The following is a 7,106-nucleotide window of genomic DNA, read 5'->3' on the forward strand; positions in this document are numbered from 1 at the left end:
AAAAACAGCCCTTTGCTGGATATTGGCACAGGTCTTTTTGTCTTTCTTTAACCATGATTCTCCTTCCAGTCATCCTACCTCAATAGAAACAGACTTTAAAAGATATATTGCTTCAGCTGTAAATGAGATACTACAATATATGTTGAAGTTGCTTACTAATCAAGAGAATGCTAAGACTAAGTTTTACAAATGTAATATATTATTATTCATGTTTAAGACTTCAAAGTTATTTCACTAGTTAAAACAGGTTCCCAAGGACAGATAATATCCTGTCAGTGTAAAAATTCTAGAGACACTGGTTACACAGTGTCCAATAGCTTTGGGCCTATAGATAGAGCCAGTCCTTGTCTTTAAAACATAATCCTCAGAGCCACAGTGTTAAAAGGATAAATCCCTCTATAGTGCCCCTTGATTACAATAGAGGCCATATCCAAAACTCAATGGGATACTGGTTTAATTTGACTGAATACTGTGTATTTCATGATAAGTGTATGAAGTTAGCCTGGTTGATTTTTGATGTAACTCAGGTATTTCATGCTGATAGTAAACACAGATGTAACTAGAAAAACATGCCAAACTGTACTTAAATTACTTAAAAACATCAACAGTAAAAATAAGGTATTTATCTGGTTTTCATGTGTTCTCAAAATTTAGAGATAATTATAACTAGAGGGACTTATGGCAAACTGTCAGACTCCAAAAGTAAAGGGGTCTAAAAACAAGTGGGTTATGATCGCTAACCTCAAAATTTATACCTTTATCTGTTAGCTCAAATGCTTGTTCTTTGATCATACATGCTGTAATTTTCAGAAAATTTGTTCTTTCTTAAAGGATACCAAAACCCAGGTAATCATACAGATTTTGTCTATAGAGTGATAAGGCCTTAACTGTCCACCTCATACAGCCCAGGTGAGCTGAGTCTTCTCTGGGTTTCTTGCCTCATTATAAAATAAACTATCATCACGTTCCTTGGGCAAGGCTGATTGCCCTCAAAGATGCTTCCTCTGTCAGCCTAATTCTATGTCAAAAAAGCCCACTACAGGGGAAGTTACCCTCACATTCTTTAAACAGGGCTACCTACAGAAGGCCTTAAAACCCAAAAGTTGTACCTTACTCAGTAGACCCCAGATATCTGACACAAGCAGCTAAAAAAAATGTTTATGATAAAATCAAATTGAGGTGGTCATGTGTCTTCCCTCTCAGCCTGAGGGAACCCATGCTAACTGCCAATATAAAAAAAGGGCCTGTAAAACTTTCCACTTGCAAACTGGAGGGTACTCAGTGCTTTCCCTAGGTCTGACAATTCATGTAAAAGTTGATAAAACACAAGAATAGGCCAGTATGAGACAATACCCAGTGGCCATAAAAAAATAAAGAGATTAAACCTCACGTTTAAGAAATCCCTGTTAATAGATCTACAAAATGTTCTGACTAGTGTTTTTACAATTACAAACTTCAAAAGGTTATTGCATTCCAGATCTGCTAAGTGATTACTGTATCCTGTTGATGTTATTATTTGTTTGTTTCTTTGGCTTTGCCTCCTCCAGATTTAATGCTATTCCACCTACCAAAAAATAATTTACTTGGTGTCTAATGAGGACCTTTGGGTAAAACCTCTGGAGAGTATCTCTGACTGCTGAACAACAACTATGACCCTTTTTCAGCTTAAAAAAGCCAGAGTGGTCATCTCCTACAATCCCTTCATGGCAGTTTGGGTTACTTCTTCAGAGGGAAAATGTTGTGAGCAGCCAAGTTAGGTGGGGATATTGTGGACAGTCAGATAGGGGTGGGCCCTCGAGGAGACAGAATTAAAAGACAAGGTGACCACAGTTTGAGAGAGGCAGATACTCCCCACTGTAGGCCACACCTCAAGACAAAAGATGAAACTCCCTGGCTGATATTACAGCCCAAGAGGTGACACAAAAACCAGTGGGGACATGGGAAATACTGTCTGTTCTCCCATCTAGAGTTCTAAAAAACCACCTACTCAGACTCTGTTGTTAACTAATGTTACTTGCTGTTGGAATAGATTAGCAGTGGTGACCCATGTCAAAATAATTTGATATAACATCGCCTCAAAGGGCCACGAGTATATAAAACTTGAGAGATTTAAGCGTATGCTATGATATTTAATATTGTTAAAACCTATCCTTTTAAAAAGTGACAGATATACATGTAAGACAACTAGGTTACAATGTAAAAAAGGCTCTTAATGCTGCTTCAACAGCTATTGCCTTGCTCAATGCGGAGCAGAGAAAACACATTGAGGGGCCATGTTAAACAACAGAGCTACTATAAATATTGTAAAAACTGCATTAATTAGTCCTATGATTATATTCCTTCTAGTCCTACTCATTGGGCCTTGTTTAATAAACTGTTTAACTGAATATATACAAGCTAAGTTATAACCCTGATGAGTCAATGATTTGACTCAGGCACAAAAACCAGTGGGGAATGTTATAACCTGCACAATTAATTCCAATTTTGTAACTCTGTATGCTTCCACTGTAACTTTATTAACTGTTATAACCTGACGTATGCACCGCCATCTTGTTCTGTATGCGCCATTCTAAATGCTGTAACTTTCCACTGTGCCCCATTCTCTACTTGAGAACCTACAGTTGGGCCTTTCTCACACTGTCCTTTGTGCACACCTGAATCTAGTTCCATCCCAATGCCCTGTTCTTGCCCTCGTTCCCAGCTACAAACTGTACCCAACACTGCACCTGTTATTGTTCATTAAAAACAGGTAATTTTTCAACTGTAGCCCCTAGATGAACCCTTGATGTCAGCTTTTGTGTTTTTTTGGCTTAAATACCCACTCCCCTCATCCTCCCGGTGTGCACCTCAGCATCTTGCCGGGGTGTCTGCCACTGGGTACCAGCTAAAATAAAGCGCTTCTTTTCTTTTCGAGCCTGCCTCATTTTTGAGTTGCAACAGTTATCAGATCACCTCTGGTTTCCTCATGGACAGTTGCTATGGACTGCTATAAATCAACCATGCATAAAGTACAGCTTCTTGTTTCTTTTCAAGTTGCCTATCATTTTCCTGAATAGCACATATTTAAAATAAAGTAATGTATAATTAAATCCACCCTCAGGGTCTTTTGCTGTTACTAATCCTATATTCAGTGACTAATTCAATGAACACAGTCTGTGTTCTCTGATGTGCATGGCTCCTAAAAATTCTGTGCAACTATCTATGTGAGGAGCTGATGGTTAAACAAAGATCATGACTAAACTTCCAAAAGTAAACCTCTCCTCCCTATAGGTTCATTATCACCACAATAAGAAGCTGCCTAAAACAGGTCTCCATTTAAAATTACCACAAATGGGTGGGGAGCTGAAAAGACAGAAGCTTATTATTTCAGTCAGTTCTGAAGCCCAGAATTTGGAAATTCAGATTCTCAGGGCTGACTCTCTGTGTGCTCTGAGGGTAGGATGGATCTGAAGCTTATCTGTTTGGCATGCAGTGTGCTTCTTCTGTGTCTCATGCCACCTTCTCTTTATGCACATGTGTGCTTAACTCCCCTTATTTATAGGACACACATCATGTATTTTTGTTATAAGCCTTTATGTTTTGATAATTTTTTATCAAACAGATTAGCATGTTTGTTACCTCACTTAGTGAACTTTATTTTTTTTTAACAAAAAAATGGTATTTATTTAAAGCATTCAAAATGTCAACAAAAGAGCTGCAACTGAGTTTTCCTTTTTGCAATTGCAGAGTGGTTTGATGGGAACACTTAGGATCTACCCTTCTACACTTTTCAAGTACATAATACAACATTGTTATCCATAGTTACATTGATGTGCATCCTGTGTTCAAAAATCAAACACCCTGAAGAGCTGAAACTTAGAGCAGTGTCTCCCTGTCCTCTCCTCGCCCCAACACCACTCAGCTCCTGGTCTATGAGTGTGACTTTAAATTCCACATGTAAGTAGGATCATATGTGTTTATCTTTTGGGGTCTGGCTCCTCTCTCTTAGCATAAGCTGCATAATTTTCTGGTTCATCCATGTTAACTCCGATGGTAGGACTTCCCTTTAAGATTTTGAATAGTATTCACTGATGAGTTTTCTGTCTTTTCATCTATCAACAGACATTAAAATTAATTTCACACCTTGACTATTATGAATAGTGCTGCAGTGGACATAGCAGCACAGACATCTTTTTAAGAGAATAAGTTGATATCCTTCAGACATAATGCCATATATGTGATTACTGATTTGTTAGTTAGTTTGCTTGTTTTTTTAGTTTTTGAGTAATTTGTTTATGAAACTTTTTTTTTAAGGGTCTACAGGATGTTCGGGGTCCCACTACTAGATGAGACTCTTTGTGATCCACCTGTTTATATCCTCCCAAGAGCTGTGATTACAGGTATGCACACCACCACACCCATAAACTGCTTTCTATAATCCCTGAAACACCCCAGTCCTGCCATGCTGGCCTCATCCTTGGGCCCGCTGAGACCATGATTGAGATTGGGCATGGCGGCACATCTGTAATCCCAGCATTTGGGAGGCTGTAAACAGGAGAATCACTGTGAGTCCGATCTAGTGAGACACTGAACACCCTGTAGACACTTCCCCACCAGACAAACTACTGAAACAACTTGCATTCCCGTGATATACAAGGATCCACTTTTCTCCGTAAGCCTGGTGACACTTCTTATCTTTTGCCCTTTATTGTAAGCCATTTAAGAGGTGTTAGGTGTTTTTTGAGCTGATTTCCATTAGCATGTCCCTGAAATTAAAGAAGTTGAGCCCTTTCTTATACATACATCTTTAGGTTTAGAAAATTCATTTTTTCTCAACATACTTGCAAATACAAAATTTTAATGAAAACTTCTTCAAATTTATTTCCTTCAAGAGATAAATGAAACCATGCTGTATTTTTAATTCGTGGTTTACACTCTATATCTGGACTAAGAAAGATCTATATTTCTTTGCAGCCTTTGTGTGTTCATGTGCTGAATTTTAATTCAGAATGAGATGATAATTTCTCAATTATTTAGTAGTTTATTCTGATTTGTTTTTACCTAAAATCCTCTTCTACTTTTCTATGTAATTACATGTTTTTTGTTTTACATTAAAATGATTTACTTGTGTGAAAGATAAAATGGAAGATAACTTTAAACTTAAAATGGGAAAAAGAAATGCTGTGAATAACTTCATGGAAAGCACGTTCATCATGTTCTACTTCTCAGAACAATTCAGGACTTTTTCATTGCTGACTTCAACATTTGTAATCTAAGGGTGAATTCCTGATATATATTGGAGAGTGTGTGGTACTCAGGGAGATTTTCTATTGTTTTACAAGTCTCCTACAGAAACGATTCACTGAATAATGCTGGCGATATATTTCCTTCCCTTTATCTTCATAAGTGAAATAGACAATCAGCTTGCTCTCATATTCCTCTCATGAGAGTTAGAAAACCTCAGTGCCACAGACATTATAAACATAGATCTCCTGTCTTTTCACTTTATTCAACTCATTTTTCCCTCTTTTTTCAAAGTTACACATGTTTGCATTGGGCTTACATTCTTAGTGGTACTTGAGCTCATAAAATGATGATGAATTTAGGACTAGAAATTCACTGCATTTATATCATGATATTTGGCAACATAGTTAACTTCCCAAAGTCTATTTCTTTTGCTTCTTGTTATAATTTGTAACCTTGCTTGCATAAACCTCTGTGTGCCTATTAGGCTAAGGAAATATCGAGAGCACGAGATTAGGAACTGGCAAGTGACTGGTTTTATTTCTTTTCTCGGTTTACTTCTTGCTGAAAGTGATGTTATAGGCACTTCTTCATTTTGTCTCAATTTACAGTTTATATATTTTCTTATAGAACAAGTATGTGGATCTAATAAATTAAAATGTAATTTGCTTACCTAACTGGTTATCAATTATTTACTCATGTCTTTGCATAGTGGAATTGCATAGCCAATGCCACATTTGATGATGGTAATACAATTAAACAATTCTCCTCAATCAGCAGCAAATATGCAATTAGCTTATGAACCCTCTGGAAATTAGAGTGATAGCATGGATTCTAGTTAACAGCTATAAACTCTTGAGAAAGGAACTTGAAATTTTTAAAGATTACAGGTTTCTGTGAAAGAATTCAAGAATCCAGAGAACATTTTGTTTTTCTTTTTTGAAACAGGGTCTCCCTATGTTGTCCAGGCTTATCTTGAACTCACTACAGAGTCCAAGCTAATTTGAACTCAATCCTCCTGTTCACCTGCTGCCACCACACACAGCAAAACATGGCTTCAGACAAGTGCATACATAGAATAAGAAAACTGTGAACATTTTGATTTGCTTAGATTAACATAAATAGAAAGTGAAGGGAGCAGTTAACTATGGAGGCACTGCTGCTATTGTATTTAACATGACCAATAGAAAAAGAAAACAAATTTCACCAAGACACCAACAGTTGGCAATCATATTTTTAAATATGAATTCTAATGAGAATGGTCCATTTTATTTGTTCATCTTCTATACAATTGCTAGCCTTCTGTACAGAGGGATTTTTTGTAAATGATGACAGATGATCCTAGCCTATTCACATACTGACATCTTGGGAAAAAAAGTTTTCTTTTTCTAATTACAAATGAGAAGAGCAATTTTGGGGAGTAGGGAGAGAGAGAATGGGGGATGACCCAGAGGAGAAAGGTGTGTGTGTGTGTGTGTGTGTGTTGTGTGTTGTGTGTTGTGTGTTGTGTGTGTACCTCTATGCATCCAAAAAATCATAGGTATAAACTTAAATTTCTAGCTCACAGCAAATGTTAGCTCCATTTCTTGGGAACCATGAGAACTTGAGAAAATCGATTATTTATTTTCATGTAGAATTGTGACCTGGCATAAGATAAAATTTAAAAACAAGTGAAATATCTAGAACAAATGATCTCCAATGATCATTCACATATGTTACTGATTTGGTGACCACTGTCATTTCTCATGACTCTTGTTCTGCTTCTCATTTCTTAAAATTTCTATTAAATCTTACCCCCAGCAATATGAAGACCTTAACATTTAATTTAACCTTAGAAATCTCACTTAGGGAGTCCTAGCCCAGGTCCGGTGAGTGTGCGGAGA

The sequence above is a fragment of the Octodon degus genome, unplaced genomic scaffold (assembly GCF_000260255.1).
Source record: "Octodon degus isolate 3935 unplaced genomic scaffold, OctDeg1.0 scaffold00132, whole genome shotgun sequence".
Taxonomy (NCBI): Eukaryota; Metazoa; Chordata; class Mammalia; order Rodentia; family Octodontidae; genus Octodon; species Octodon degus.